The sequence below is a fragment of the Oncorhynchus mykiss genome, chromosome 28, assembly GCF_057628025.1.
Source record: "Oncorhynchus mykiss isolate SJ-2025 chromosome 28, ASM5762802v1, whole genome shotgun sequence".
Taxonomy (NCBI): domain Eukaryota; kingdom Metazoa; phylum Chordata; class Actinopteri; order Salmoniformes; family Salmonidae; genus Oncorhynchus; species Oncorhynchus mykiss.
The window spans coordinates 36,330,403-36,345,339 of NC_143049.1; the positions used below are offsets into that span (position 1 = coordinate 36,330,403).

General features: G+C 41.3%; 14 non-coding genes across 14 annotated transcripts; 8 read left to right on the plus strand and 6 right to left on the minus strand.

Moving 5' to 3' along the window:
• Positions 1–800: 800 nt before the first annotated feature.
• trnaw-cca (transfer RNA tryptophan (anticodon CCA)) lies at positions 801–872 on the minus strand. The gene has a single exon. It is a non-coding gene; the product is annotated as a tRNA-Trp (tRNA).
• A 168-nt stretch (positions 873–1,040) lies between these two features.
• On the plus strand, positions 1,041–1,113 carry trnak-uuu (transfer RNA lysine (anticodon UUU)). The gene has a single exon. It is a non-coding gene; the product is annotated as a tRNA-Lys (tRNA).
• A 1,065-nt stretch (positions 1,114–2,178) lies between these two features.
• trnaw-cca (transfer RNA tryptophan (anticodon CCA)) lies at positions 2,179–2,250 on the minus strand. Its single transcript has one exon. It is a non-coding gene; the product is annotated as a tRNA-Trp (tRNA).
• Positions 2,251–2,418: 168 nt separating this feature from the next.
• trnak-uuu (transfer RNA lysine (anticodon UUU)) lies at positions 2,419–2,491 on the plus strand. Its single transcript has one exon. It is a non-coding gene; the product is annotated as a tRNA-Lys (tRNA).
• Positions 2,492–3,556: 1,065 nt separating this feature from the next.
• On the minus strand, positions 3,557–3,628 carry trnaw-cca (transfer RNA tryptophan (anticodon CCA)). Its single transcript has one exon. It is a non-coding gene; the product is annotated as a tRNA-Trp (tRNA).
• Positions 3,629–3,796: 168 nt separating this feature from the next.
• Positions 3,797–3,869, plus strand: trnak-uuu (transfer RNA lysine (anticodon UUU)). The gene has a single exon. It is a non-coding gene; the product is annotated as a tRNA-Lys (tRNA).
• Positions 3,870–4,935: 1,066 nt separating this feature from the next.
• trnaw-cca (transfer RNA tryptophan (anticodon CCA)) lies at positions 4,936–5,007 on the minus strand. The gene has a single exon. It is a non-coding gene; the product is annotated as a tRNA-Trp (tRNA).
• A 168-nt stretch (positions 5,008–5,175) lies between these two features.
• trnak-uuu (transfer RNA lysine (anticodon UUU)) lies at positions 5,176–5,248 on the plus strand. Its single transcript has one exon. It is a non-coding gene; the product is annotated as a tRNA-Lys (tRNA).
• A 1,486-nt stretch (positions 5,249–6,734) lies between these two features.
• On the plus strand, positions 6,735–6,807 carry trnak-uuu (transfer RNA lysine (anticodon UUU)). Its single transcript has one exon. It is a non-coding gene; the product is annotated as a tRNA-Lys (tRNA).
• A 1,246-nt stretch (positions 6,808–8,053) lies between these two features.
• On the minus strand, positions 8,054–8,125 carry trnaw-cca (transfer RNA tryptophan (anticodon CCA)). Its single transcript has one exon. It is a non-coding gene; the product is annotated as a tRNA-Trp (tRNA).
• A 168-nt stretch (positions 8,126–8,293) lies between these two features.
• Positions 8,294–8,366, plus strand: trnak-uuu (transfer RNA lysine (anticodon UUU)). Its single transcript has one exon. It is a non-coding gene; the product is annotated as a tRNA-Lys (tRNA).
• Positions 8,367–9,612: 1,246 nt separating this feature from the next.
• Positions 9,613–9,684, minus strand: trnaw-cca (transfer RNA tryptophan (anticodon CCA)). Its single transcript has one exon. It is a non-coding gene; the product is annotated as a tRNA-Trp (tRNA).
• A 168-nt stretch (positions 9,685–9,852) lies between these two features.
• On the plus strand, positions 9,853–9,925 carry trnak-uuu (transfer RNA lysine (anticodon UUU)). Its single transcript has one exon. It is a non-coding gene; the product is annotated as a tRNA-Lys (tRNA).
• Positions 9,926–11,410: 1,485 nt separating this feature from the next.
• On the plus strand, positions 11,411–11,483 carry trnak-uuu (transfer RNA lysine (anticodon UUU)). The gene has a single exon. It is a non-coding gene; the product is annotated as a tRNA-Lys (tRNA).
• Positions 11,484–14,937: the final 3,454 nt, after the last annotated feature.

Sequence of the window (14,937 nt, forward strand, 5' to 3'; positions counted from 1 at the left end):
TGGCTCAAAGGAGGTCAAAACATGCAGACGAATACATCCTAATAGTACCGGCAAAGTTTGTTGAAACATGTCAAACGATGTTCATAATTAATCCTCACGTTGTCAATTGTCTAAATAATACATTTTCAACCGGACAATTGCGTATTCAATAGAAATGAAAAACAACGAAGGGCGCGCACTCTGTCACGCGCGCAAACCAGTACTGCATGCTTCCTCAGTCCACTGACAGCAAGGTCTCATTCTTCTTCATTTTTCAGAAAACAAGTCTAAACCAATGTCTAAAGACTGTTGACATCTAGTGGTAGCCATAGGAACTGCAATCTGGATCCTAACCCATTAGAAACTCAATAGGCATTCAATTGAAAACTACCCACATCAAAAAAATCCCACCTCCTGGATAACTTTTCTTCAGGTTTTTGCCTGCCATATCAGTTCTGTTATACTCAGAGACATTATTTTAACAGTTTTGGAAACTGTAGAGTGTGTTCTATCCACATCTACCATGTATATGCATATCCTAGTTTCTGGGCCTGAGTAACAGGCAGTTTACTTTGGGAACGTTTCTCATCCAGGCATCAAAAAACTGCCCCCAAGCATACATTAAACTCCCTGTTCGAAGACTGACAATCACATGATTTCATTTAAGATTTTGCAGTGTGACAGGTTTTTGTGAGAGACAATTTTCATCAAAAGCAGCATCGGTTTGTTCGTTTCTGTGCGAGATTAGTACTGTAAAGCCACATTGGTACTTGTGCTGATTCACTGAGTAAAGGCGGCAGAGATTGCACACATGAAAACCATGACCACAACGTGAGTTGAACACGCAACCTTCTGATCTGGAGTCAGACGCGCTACCATTGCGCCACGAGGTCTTTGACATTTAACATCTTTGGAGAGAATGCCTAGTTCAGATTTTAACGAGTGTATAATTTGGAATGGAGGCCTGGTTCTCTGGGGAAATGAACCATCTGACAATGCCACCCCCATCAGCACGTGCCTCTGCCCGGCAGGTTAAGTGTCTGAAAATAAGCAGATCGAGAGCCCAGATAGCTCAGTCGGTAGAGCATCAGACTTTTAATCTGAGGGTCCAGGGTTCAAGTCCCTGTTTGGGCGTTGCTTTAATGTTTACCTTTTCTGGCGCAGGTGTTCTGCTAGCAACCCACCTCGACAACATCCGGTGAAATTGCAGAGCGCCAAATTCAAAATATAGAAATAGTCAATATAAACATTCACAAAAATACAAGTGCTATACATCGGCTTAAAGATGAACTTCTTGTTAATCCAGCCGCTTTGTCACATTTCAAATAGGATTTACTGCGAAAGCCTACCATGCGATTATCTGAGGACAGCGCCCCACTTACAAAAACATATTCCAACCAAGTAGACGAGTCACAAAAGTCATAAATAGCGATAAAATGAATCACTTACCTTTGAACATCTTCATCTGGTTGCAGTCACAAGAGTCCCAGCTCCACAATAAAGGTTTGTTTTGTTCGAGAAAGTCCCTCTTTATATCCCAAAAACTCTGTTTTGTTGGCGCATTGTGTTCAGTAATACACTGGCTCAAAGGAGGTCAAAACATGCAGACGAATACATCCTAATAGTACCGGCAAAGTTTGTTGAAACATGTCAAACGATGTTCATAATTAATCCTCACGTTGTCAATTGTCTAAATAATACATTTTCAACCGGACAATTGCGTATTCCTAACCCATTAGAAACTCAATAGGCATTCAATTGAAAACTACCCACATCAAAAAAATCCCACCTCCTGGATAACTTTTCTTCAGGTTTTTGCCTGCCATATCAGTTCTGTTATACTCAGAGACATTATTTTAACAGTTTTGGAAACTGTAGAGTGTGTTCTATCCACATCTACCATGTATATGCATATCCTAGTTTCTGGGCCTGAGTAACAGGCAGTTTACTTTGGGAACGTTTCTCATCCAGGCATCAAAAAACTGCCCCCAAGCATACATTAAACTCCCTGTTCGAAGACTGACAATCACATGATTTCATTTAAGATTTTGCAGTGTGACAGGTTTTTGTGAGAGACAATTTTCATCAAAAGCAGCATCGGTTTGTTCGTTTCTGTGCGAGATTAGTACTGTAAAGCCACATTGGTACTTGTGCTGATTCACTGAGTAAAGGCGGCAGAGATTGCACACATGAAAACCATGACCACAACGTGAGTTGAACACGCAACCTTCTGATCTGGAGTCAGACGCGCTACCATTGCGCCACGAGGTCTTTGACATTTAACATCTTTGGAGAGAATGCCTAGTTCAGATTTTAACGAGTGTATAATTTGGAATGGAGGCCTGGTTCTCTGGGGAAATGAACCATCTGACAATGCCACCCCCATCAGCACGTGCCTCTGCCCGGCAGGTTAAGTGTCTGAAAATAAGCAGATCGAGAGCCCAGATAGCTCAGTCGGTAGAGCATCAGACTTTTAATCTGAGGGTCCAGGGTTCAAGTCCCTGTTTGGGCGTTGCTTTAATGTTTACCTTTTCTGGCGCAGGTGTTCTGCTAGCAACCCACCTCGACAACATCCGGTGAAATTGCAGAGCGCCAAATTCAAAATATAGAAATAGTCAATATAAACATTCACAAAAATACAAGTGCTATACATCGGCTTAAAGATGAACTTCTTGTTAATCCAGCCGCTTTGTCACATTTCAAATAGGATTTACTGCGAAAGCCTACCATGCGATTATCTGAGGACAGCGCCCCACTTACAAAAACATATTCCAACCAAGTAGACGAGTCACAAAAGTCATAAATAGCGATAAAATGAATCACTTACCTTTGAACATCTTCATCTGGTTGCAGTCACAAGAGTCCCAGCTCCACAATAAAGGTTTGTTTTGTTCGAGAAAGTCCCTCTTTATATCCCAAAAACTCTGTTTTGTTGGCGCATTGTGTTCAGTAATACACTGGCTCAAAGGAGGTCAAAACATGCAGACGAATACATCCTAATAGTACCGGCAAAGTTTGTTGAAACATGTCAAACGATGTTCATAATTAATCCTCACGTTGTCAATTGTCTAAATAATACATTTTCAACCGGACAATTGCGTATTCCTAACCCATTAGAAACTCAATAGGCATTCAATTGAAAACTACCCACATCAAAAAAATCCCACCTCCTGGATAACTTTTCTTCAGGTTTTTGCCTGCCATATCAGTTCTGTTATACTCAGAGACATTATTTTAACAGTTTTGGAAACTGTAGAGTGTGTTCTATCCACATCTACCATGTATATGCATATCCTAGTTTCTGGGCCTGAGTAACAGGCAGTTTACTTTGGGAACGTTTCTCATCCAGGCATCAAAAAACTGCCCCCAAGCATACATTAAACTCCCTGTTCGAAGACTGACAATCACATGATTTCATTTAAGATTTTGCAGTGTGACAGGTTTTTGTGAGAGACAATTTTCATCAAAAGCAGCATCGGTTTGTTCGTTTCTGTGCGAGATTAGTACTGTAAAGCCACATTGGTACTTGTGCTGATTCACTGAGTAAAGGCGGCAGAGATTGCACACATAAAAACCATGACCACGACGTGAGTTGAACACGCAACCTTCTGATCTGGAGTCAGACGCGCTACCATTGCGCCACGAGGTCATTGACATTTAACATCTTTGGAGAGAATGCCTAGTTCAGATTTTAATGAGTGTATGATTTGGAATGGAGGCCTGGTTCTCTGGGGAAATGAACCATCTGACAATGCCACCCCCATCAGCACGTGCCTCTGCCCGGCAGGTTAAGTGTCTGAAAATAAGCAGATCCAGAGCCCAGATAGCTCAGTCGGTAGAGCATCAGACTTTTAATCTGAGGGTCCAGGGTTCAAGTCCCTGTTTGGGCGTTGCTTTAATGTTTACCTTTTCTGGCGCAGGTGTTCTGCTAGCAACCCACCTCGACAACATCCGGTGAAATTGCAGAGCGCCAAATTCAAAATATAGAAATAGTCAATATAAACATTCACAAAAATACAAGTGCTATACATCGGCTTAAAGATGAACTTCTTGTTAATCCAGCCGCTTTGTCACATTTCAAATAGGATTTACTGCGAAAGCCTACCATGCGATTATCTGAGGACAGCGCCCCACTTACAAAAAACATATTCCAACCAAGTAGACGAGTCACAAAAGTCATAAATAGCGATAAAATGAATCACTTACCTTTGAACATCTTCATCTGGTTGCAGTCACAAGAGTCCCAGCTCCACAATAAAGGTTTGTTTTGTTCGAGAAAGTCCCTCTTTATATCCCAAAAACTCTGTTTTGTTGGCGCATTGTGTTCAGTAATACACTGGCTCAAAGGAGGTCAAAACATGCAGACGAATACATCCTAATAGTACCGGCAAAGTTTGTTGAAACATGTCAAACGATGTTCATAATTAATCCTCACGTTGTCAATTGTCTAAATAATACATTTTCAACCGGACAATTGCGTATTCCTAACCCATTAGAAACTCAATAGGCATTCAATTGAAAACTACCCACATCAAAAAAATCCCACCTCCTGGATAACTTTTCTTCAGGTTTTTGCCTGCCATATCAGTTCTGTTATACTCAGAGACATTATTTTAACAGTTTTGGAAACTGTAGAGTGTGTTCTATCCACATCTACCATGTATATGCATATCCTAGTTTCTGGGCCTGAGTAACAGGCAGTTTACTTTGGGAACGTTTCTCATCCAGGCATCAAAAAACTGCCCCCAAGCATACATTAAACTCCCTGTTCGAAGACTGACAATCACATGATTTCATTTAAGATTTTGCAGTGTGACAGGTTTTTGTGAGAGACAATTTTCATCAAAAGCAGCATCGGTTTGTTCGTTTCTGTGCGAGATTAGTACTGTAAAGCCACATTGGTACTTGTGCTGATTCACTGAGTAAAGGCGGCAGAGATTGCACACATGAAAACCATGACCACGACGTGAGTTGAACACGCAACCTTCTGATCTGGAGTCAGACGCGCTACCATTGCGCCACGAGGTCTTTGACATTTAACATCTTTGGAGAGAATGCCTAGTTCAGATTTTAACGAGTGTATAATTTGGAATGGAGGCCTGGTTCTCTGGGGAAATGAACCATCTGACAATGCCACCCCCATCAGCACGTGCCTCTGCCCGGCAGGTTAAGTGTCTGAAAATAAGCAGATCCAGAGCCCAGATAGCTCAGTCGGTAGAGCATCAGACTTTTAATCTGAGGGTCCAGGGTTCAAGTCCCTGTTTGGGCGTTGCTTTAATGTTTACCTTTTCTGGCGCAGGTGTTCTGCTAGCAACCCACCTCGACAACATCCGGTGAAATTGCAGAGCGCCAAATTCAAAATATAGAAATAGTCAATATAAACATTCACAAAAATACAAGTGCTATACATCGGCTTAAAGATGAACTTCTTGTTAATCCAGCCGCTTTGTCACATTTCAAATAGGATTTACTGCGAAAGCCTACCATGCGATTATCTGAGGACAGCGCCCCACTTACAAAAACATATTCCAACCAAGTAGACGAGTCACAAAAGTCATAAATAGCGATAAAATGAATCACTTACCTTTGAACATCTTCATCTGGTTGCAGTCACAAGAGTCCCAGCTCCACAATAAAGGTTTGTTTTGTTCGAGAAAGTCCCTCTTTATATCCCAAAAACTCTGTTTTGTTGGCGCATTGTGTTCAGTAATACACTGGCTCAAAGGAGGTCAAAACATGCAGACGAATACATCCTAATAGTACCGGCAAAGTTTGTTGAAACATGTCAAACAATGTTCATAATTAATCCTCACGTTGTCAATTGTCTAAATAATACATTTTCAACCGGACAATTGCGTATTCAATAGAAATGAAAAACAACGAAGGGCGCGCACTCTGTCACGCGCGCAAACCAGTACTGCATGCTTCCTCAGTCCACTGACAGCAAGGTCTCATTCTTCTTCATTTTTCAGAAAACAAGTCTAAACCAATGTCTAAAGACTGTTGACATCTAGTGGTAGCCATAGGAACTGCAATCTGGATCCTAACCCATTAGAAACTCAATAGGCATTCAATTGAAAACTACCCACATCAAAAAAATCCCACCTCCTGGATAACTTTTCTTCAGGTTTTTGCCTGCCATATCAGTTCTGTTATACTCAGAGACATTATTTTAACAGTTTTGGAAACTGTAGAGTGTGTTCTATCCACATCTACCATGTATATGCATATCCTAGTTTCTGGGCCTGAGTAACAGGCAGTTTACTTTGGGAACGTTTCTCATCCAGGCATCAAAAAACTGCCCCCAAGCATACATTAAACTCCCTGTTCGAAGACTGACAATCACATGATTTCATTTAAGATTTTGCAGTGTGACAGGTTTTTGTGAGAGACAATTTTCATCAAAAGCAGCATTGGTTTGTTCGTTTCTGTGCGAGATTAGTACTGTAAAGCCACATTGGTACTTGTGCTGATTCACTGAGTAAAGGCGGCAGAGATTGCACACATAAAAACCATGACCACGACGTGAGTTGAACACGCAACCTTCTGATCTGGAGTCAGGCTCGCTACCATTGCGCCACGAGGTCATTGACATTTAACATCTTTGGAGAGGATGCCTAGTTCAGATTTTAATGAGTGTATAATTTGGAATGGAGGCCTGGTTCTCTGGGGAAATGAACCATCTGACAATGCCACCCCCATCAGCACGTGCCTCTGCCCGGCAGGTTAAGTGTCTGAAAATAAACAGATGCAGAGCCCAGATAGCTCAGTCGGTAGAGCATCAGACTTTTAATCTGAGGGTCCAGGGTTCAAGTCCCTGTTTGGGCGTTGCTTTAATGTTTACCTTTTCTGGCGCAGGTGTTCTGCTAGCAACCCACCTCGACAACATCCGGTGAAATTGCAGAGCGCCAAATTCAAAATATAGAAATAGTCAATATAAACATTCACAAAAATACAAGTGCTATACATCGGCTTAAAGATGAACTTCTTGTTAATCCAGCCGCTTTGTCACATTTCAAATAGGATTTACTGCGAAAGCCTACCATGCGATTATCTGAGGACAGCGCCCCACTTACAAAAACATATTCCAACCAAGTAGACGAGTCACAAAAGTCATAAATAGCGATAAAATGAATCACTTACCTTTGAACATCTTCATCTGGTTGCAGTCACAAGAGTCCCAGCTCCACAATAAAGGTTTGTTTTGTTCGAGAAAGTCCCTCTTTATATCCCAAAAACTCTGTTTTGTTGGCGCATTGTGTTCAGTAATACACTGGCTCAAAGGAGGTCAAAACATGCAGACGAATACATCCTAATAGTACCGGCAAAGTTTGTTGAAACATGTCAAACAATGTTCATAATTAATCCTCACGTTGTCAATTGTCTAAATAATACATTTTCAACCAGACAATTGCGTATTCAATAGAAATGAAAAACAACGAAGGGCGCGCACTCTGTCACGCGCGCAAACCAGTACTGCATGCTTCCTCAGTCTACTGACAGCAAGGTCTCATTCTTCTTCATTTTTCAGAAAACAAGTCTAAACCAATGTCTAAAGACTGTTGACATCTAGTGGTAGCCATAGGAACTGCAATCTGGATCCTAACCCATTAGAAACTCAATAGGCATTCAATTGAAAACTACCCACATCAAAAAAATCCCACCTCCTGGATAACTTTTCTTCAGGTTTTTGCCTGCCATATCAGTTCTGTTATACTCAGAGACATTATTTTAACAGTTCTGGAAACTGTAGAGTGTGTTCTATCCACATCTACCATGTATATGCATATCCTAGTTTCTGGGCCTGAGTAACAGGCAGTTTACTTTGGGAACGTTTCTCATCCAGGCATCAAAAAACTGCCCCCAAGCATACATTAAACTCCCTGTTCGAAGACTGACAATCACATGATTTCATTTAAGATTTTGCAGTGTGACAGGTTTTTGTGAGAGACAATTTTCATCAAAAGCAGCATTGGTTTGTTCGTTTCTGTGCGAGATTAGTACTGTAAAGCCACATTGGTACTTGTGCTGATTCACTGAGTAAAGGCGGCAGAGATTGCACACATAAAAACCATGACCACGACGTGAGTTGAACACGCAACCTTCTGATCTGGAGTCAGACGCGCTACCATTGCGCCACGAGGTCATTGACATTTAACATCTTTGGAGAGGATGCCTAGTTCAGATTTTAATGAGTGTATAATTTGGAATGGAGGCCTGGTTCTCTGGGGAAATGAACCATCTGACAATGCCACCCCCATCAGCACGTGCCTCTGCCCGGCAGGTTAAGTGTCTGAAAATAAACAGATGCAGAGCCCAGATAGCTCAGTCGGTAGAGCATCAGACTTTTAATCTGAGGGTCCAGGGTTCAAGTCCCTGTTTGGGCGTTGCTTTAATGTTTACCTTTTCTGGCGCAGGTGTTCTGCTAGCAACCCACCTCGACAACATCCGGTGAAATTGCAGAGCGCCAAATTCAAAATATAGAAATAGTCAATATAAACATTCACGAAAATACAAGTGCTATACATCGGCTTAAAGATGAACTTCTTGTTAATCCAGCCGCTTTGTCACATTTCAAATAGGATTTACTGCGAAAGCCTACCATGCGATTATCTGAGGACAGCGCCCCACTTACAAAAACATATTCCAACCAAGTAGACGAGTCACAAAAGTCATAAATAGCGATAAAATGAATCACTTACCTTTGAACATCTTCATCTGGTTGCAGTCACAAGAGTCCCAGCTCCACAATAAAGGTTTGTTTTGTTCGAGAAAGTCCCTCTTTATATCCCAAAAACTCTGTTTTGTTGGCGCATTGTGTTCAGTAATACACTGGCTCAAAGGAGGTCAAAACATGCAGACGAATACATCCTAATAGTACCGGCAAAGTTTGTTGAAACATGTCAAACAATGTTCATAATTAATCCTCACGTTGTCAATTGTCTAAATAATACATTTTCAACCGGACAATTGCGTATTCAATAGAAATGAAAAACAACGAAGGGCGCGCACTCTGTCACGCGCGCAAACCAGTACTGCATGCTTCCTCAGTCCACTGACAGCAAGGTCTCATTCTTCTTCATTTTTCAGAAAACAAGTCTAAACCAATGTCTAAAGACTGTTGACATCTAGTGGTAGCCATAGGAACTGCAATCTGGATCCTAACCCATTAGAAACTCAATAGGCATTCAATTGAAAACTACCCACATCAAAAAAATCCCACCTCCTGGATAACTTTTATTCAGGTTTTTGCCTGCCATATCAGTTCTGTTATACTCAGAGACATTATTTTAACAGTTCTGGAAACTGTAGAGTGTGTTCTATCCACATCTACCATGTATATGCATATCCTAGTTTCTGGGCCTGAGTAACAGGCAGTTTACTTTGGGAACGTTTCTCATCCAGGCATCAAAAAACTGCCCCCAAGCATACATTAAACTCCCTGTTCGAAGACTGACAATCACATGATTTCATTTAAGATTTTGCAGTGTGACAGGTTTTTGTGAGAGACAATTTTCATCAAAAGCAGCATTGGTTTGTTCGTTTCTGTGCGAGATTAGTACTGTAAAGCCACATTGGTACTTGTGCTGATTCACTGAGTAAAGGCGGCAGAGATTGCACACATAAAAACCATGACCACGACGTGAGTTGAACACGCAACCTTCTGATCTGGAGTCAGACGCGCTACCATTGCGCCACGAGGTCATTGACATTTAACATCTTTGGAGAGGATGCCTAGTTCAGATTTTAATGAGTGTATAATTTGGAATGGAGGCCTGGTTCTCTGGGGAAATGAACCATCTGACAATGCCACCCCCATCAGCACGTGCCTCTGCCCGGCAGGTTAAGTGTCTGAAAATAAGCAGATGCAGAGCCCAGATAGCTCAGTCGGTAGAGCATCAGACTTTTAATCTGAGGGTCCAGGGTTCAAGTCCCTGTTTGGGCGTTGCTTTAATGTTTACCTTTTCTGGCGCAGGTGTTCTGCTAGCAACCCACCTCGACAACATCCGGTGAAATTGCAGAGCGCCAAATTCAAAATATAGAAATAGTCAATATAAACATTCACAAAAATACAAGTGCTATACATCGGCTTAAAGATGAACTTCTTGTTAATCCAGCCGCTTTGTCACATTTCAAATAGGATTTACTGCGAAAGCCTACCATGCGATTATCTGAGGACAGCGCCCCACTTACAAAAACATATTCCAACCAAGTAGACGAGTCACAAAAGTCATAAATAGCGATAAAATGAATCACTTACCTTTGAACATCTTCATCTGGTTGCAGTCACAAGAGTCCCAGCTCCACAATAAAGGTTTGTTTTGTCAGAGAAAGTCCCTCTTTATATCCCAAAAACTCTGTTTTGTTGGCGCATTGTGTTCAGTAATACACTGGCTCAAAGGAGGTCAAAACATGCAGACGAATACATCCTAATAGTACCGGCAAAGTTTGTTGAAACATGTCAAACAATGTTCATAATTAATCCTCACGTTGTCAATTGTCTAAATAATACATTTTCAACCGGACAATTGCGTATTCAATAGAAATGAAAAACAACGAAGGGCGCGCACTCTGTCACGCGCGCAAACCAGTACTGCATGCTTCCTCAGTCCACTGACAGCAAGGTCTCATTCTTCTTCATTTTTCAGAAAACAAGTCTAAACCAATGTCTAAAGACTGTTGACATCTAGTGGTAGCCATAGGAACTGCAATCTGGATCCTAACCCATTAGAAACTCAATAGGCATTCAATTGAAAACTACCCACATCAAAAAAATCCCACCTCCTGGATAACTTTTCTTCAGGTTTTTGCCTGCCATATCAGTTCTGTTATACTCAGAGACATTATTTTAACAGTTCTGGAAACTGTAGAGTGTGTTCTATCCAAATCTACCATTTATATGCATATCCTAGTTTCTGGCCTGAGTAACAGGCAGTTTACTTTGGGAACGTTTCTCATCCAGGCATCAAAAAACTGCCCCCAAGCATACATTAAACTCCCTGTTCGAAGACTGACAATCACATGATTTCATTTAAGATTTTGCAGTGTGACAGGTTTTTGTGAGAGCCAATTTTCATCAAAAGCAGCATTGGTTTGTTCGTTTCTGTGCGAGATTAGTACTGTAAAGCCACATTGGTACTTGTGCTGATTCACTGAGTATAGGCGGTAGAGATTGCACACATAAACACCATGACCACGACGTGAGTTGAACACGCAACCTTCTGATCTGGAGTCAAACTCGCTACCATTGCGCCACGAGGTCATTTGAATTTAATATCTTTGGAGAGGATGCCTAGTTCAGATTTTAATGAGTGTATAATTTGGAATGGAGGCCTGGTTCTCTGGGGAAATGAACCATCTGACAATGCCACCCCCATCAGCACGTGCCTCTGCCCGGCAGGTTAAGTGTCTGAAAATAAACAGATGCAGAGCCCAGATAGCTCAGTCGGTAGAGCATCAGACTTTTAATCTGAGGGTCCAGGGTTCAAGTCCCTGTTTGGGCGTTGCTTTAATGTTTACCTTTTCTGGCGCAGGTGTTCTGCTAGCAACCCACCTCGACAACATCCGGTGAAATTGCAGAGCGCCAAATTCAAAATATAGAAATAGTCAATATAAACATTCACAAAAATACAAGTGCTATACATTGGCTTAAAGATGAACTTCTTGTTAATCCAGCTGCTTTGTCACATTTCAAATAGGATTTACTGCGAAAGCCTACCATGCGATTATCTGAGGACAGCGCCCCACTTACAAAAACATATTCCAACCAAGTAGACGAGTCACAAAAGTCATAAATAGCGATAAAATGAATCACTTACCTTTGAACATCTTCATCTGGTTGCAGTCACAAGAGTCCCAGCTCCACAATAAAGGTTTGTTTTGTTCGAGAAAGTCCCTCTTTATATCCCAAAAACTCTGTTTTGTTGGCGCATTGTGTTCAGTAATACACTGGCTCAAAGGAGGTCAAAACATGCAGACGAATACATCCTAATAGTACCGGCAAAGTTTGTTGAAACATGTCAAACGATGTTCATAATTAATCCTCACGTTGTCAATTGTCTAAATAATATATTTTCAACCGGACAATTGCGTATTCAATAGAAATGAAAAACAACGAAGGGCGCGCACTCTGTCACGCGCGCAAACCAGTACTGCATGCTTCCTCAGTCCACTGACAGCAAGGTCTCATTCTTCTTCATTTTTCAGAAAACAAGTCTAAACCAATGTCTAAAGACTGTTGACATCTAGTGGTAGCCATAGGAACTGCAATCTGGATCCTAACCCATTAGAAACTCAATAGGCATTCAATTGAAAACTACCCACATCAAAAAAATCCCACCTCCTGGATAACTTTTATTCAGGTTTTTGCCTGCCATATCAGTTCTGTTATACTCAGAGACATTATTTTAACAGTTTTGGAAACTGTAGAGTGTGTTCTATCTAAATCTACCATTCATATGCATATCCTAGCTTCTGAGTAACAGGCAGTTTACTTTGGGCACGCTTCTCATCCAGATGTCGAAATACTGCCCCCAAGCCATAAGAAGTTAACAGTACCAGTAACCTTAACAGCAACAGCAACAGTAACAGTAACAGCAGCAGCAGCAGTAACATAAACAGTAACATTAACATTAACATCAACATTAACAGCGACATCAACAGCGACAGCAACATTAACAACAACATCAACAGTAACAGCGAAACTATTCATAAGTCTGCCTGTAGGTCATTACTTTCTGCTGTAAGCAAACAGTAGCCATTTTGAAGAAAACAGCTCTTTGGTTTGGCCCCTTCAGTAGACATTGATGATTTAAACCAGGCCTGGAGTGGCTATCTAACAGAGTAAGGGGAATGGGAGGAGAACATGGGATGGGAAAAGAGAGGATGAACAAGGACAAGGTTTTTTTTGGAACCTTAGTGAAATTAAATGAGTAGGTATTGACAGCATCTATCTTTTCCACATGTTTACTGAACTCTGCGCATGTTAGAAACAAGTATGGGTACCCACAAGGGACAAACTACAGAACAGCGGAGGAGTGAGATATATGGAGAAGGTACTTAAGAAACAGGAGTAGGGTTGAGAGTTAAAGGAGTATAAACAGGAATAGGGATGAGAGTTAAAGGAGTATAAACAGGAGTAGGGTTGAGAGTTAAAGGAGTATAAACAGGAGTAGGGTTGAGAGTTAAAGGAGTATAAACAGGAGAAGGGTTGAGAGTTAAATGAGTGGAAACAGGAGAAGGGTTGAGAGTTAAAGGAGTATAAGCAGGAGAAGGGTTGAGAGTTAAAGGAGTATAAACATGAGAAGGGTTGAGAGTTAAAGGAGTATAAACAGGAGAAGGTTTGAGGGTTGAGAGTTAAAGGAGTATAAACAGTAGAACGGTTGACAGTTAAAGGAGTATAAACATGAGAAGGGTTGACAGTTAAAGGAGTATAAACAGGAGAAGGGATGAGAGTTAAAGGGTAGGTGGAGAGTTATGGGAGAGTGGGAATATTCAGAGTCACTTTATGTTAGAGTTGACATCAATTGTAGCCAAACTGAAACATTACCCATTGGGGTGAAATGAATTATCTTAATGCTGAAAACGGTCTGCCATGATTTCACTCTGTATAGAATAAATAATATCCCTTTAAAACAAAGCTTTGCCTCAGATAGGTAATAGTGACATAGTCAATGGATAAACAGTGTGAGGACACTTGTACTCCTGTACAAAATCTTTCTGTCTCTATATCCAATCCTTTTTCCAAACCAGATTCAGGCTGTGACGGTGGGGGTACTATTACAGTACATCACAGACAATGTACATCTGTCCTATTCATTATTATAGTAGTAGGTCATAGCGTGTAGTTGTGGAAATGCAAGAGGGATGTGCACACTGTGCACACCGCAGCAAAAAGTGTAGTCCCTCCCCGTTTCAGCCTGAGTTGGTTCCTAGTGAATACTACCCAGTGCATCCCTCTTGCGTTTTCATAACTACACACTATGACATATTGTAATTGTACATGATAAACGTTCTCAGATATCATTAGTATATCATAACTGTAGCATTGCTGTGACATCACAGTAGATAAAGCCAGTTTCACCTTGACCAGTTGGTGGAATCTCCTTTGCATGATCACCTTTTTTAGAAACGCAATGTCCTCATTTCTGTCCATTATAGGTTTCATCCCAGAGATCACCAAGGACAGCAGTTCAAACACACGTGAAGCAAAGGAGAGAAGAGTTACACACGAACACACACACTCCTCTCCCTCCATTTACAAGAGGGTCAGTGGGAGGGTCATAAATAACCCGTCAGAGCAGAGGACAAGGTCAGGGGTCATGAGGGAGGAGTCAAACGGTGTCAGAGGTCAAACCAAGGGTGTGGTGAAAACATCAGCTAGGAGAGCCCATGTAAGGTATTCCCAAACATACCATCTTATGACATCTACATGTCAGTATGCCAAATTAGTCTTCAATGTCTTCCTTTACACACACTGGTCTAGTCAGACTTTCAAGGTAAATATTAATGCTGTGCAGGTCACAGGTCACTCCATCACAAAAACACTCTCCTCCAAACGTACCTATTGGTCCAGTGGAAAGACTCAGCAATACACCTTGTCTGTGGAAAGATAACTTGGTGAGAATGTTGATATCTACATGCAGTAGTGACATTTGGCTGTATTCACTCATCCCTTTATTTTCTATCAAGGCAAGTATTTTCTTTCATTGTCAATTGGTATTAGATATGTACTGGTTGACCAACTTGGATAGTTGCATTGGCTGGCACGTCATTCCTAAACAAAAGACAACAGAATTATGATTTGACCTATTATCAGAGATGACATTTACTGGAGCATACGGTGAACCTGTCCTGTTCTGTGGAGTCTCAGCCTCAGATGTTTAATGAAGTGTCCGGCGATCTTAAAGGAGGAGAAAAATTAAAGGAAACAGCTGTCATCCGAAGTCGTGTTCCTTT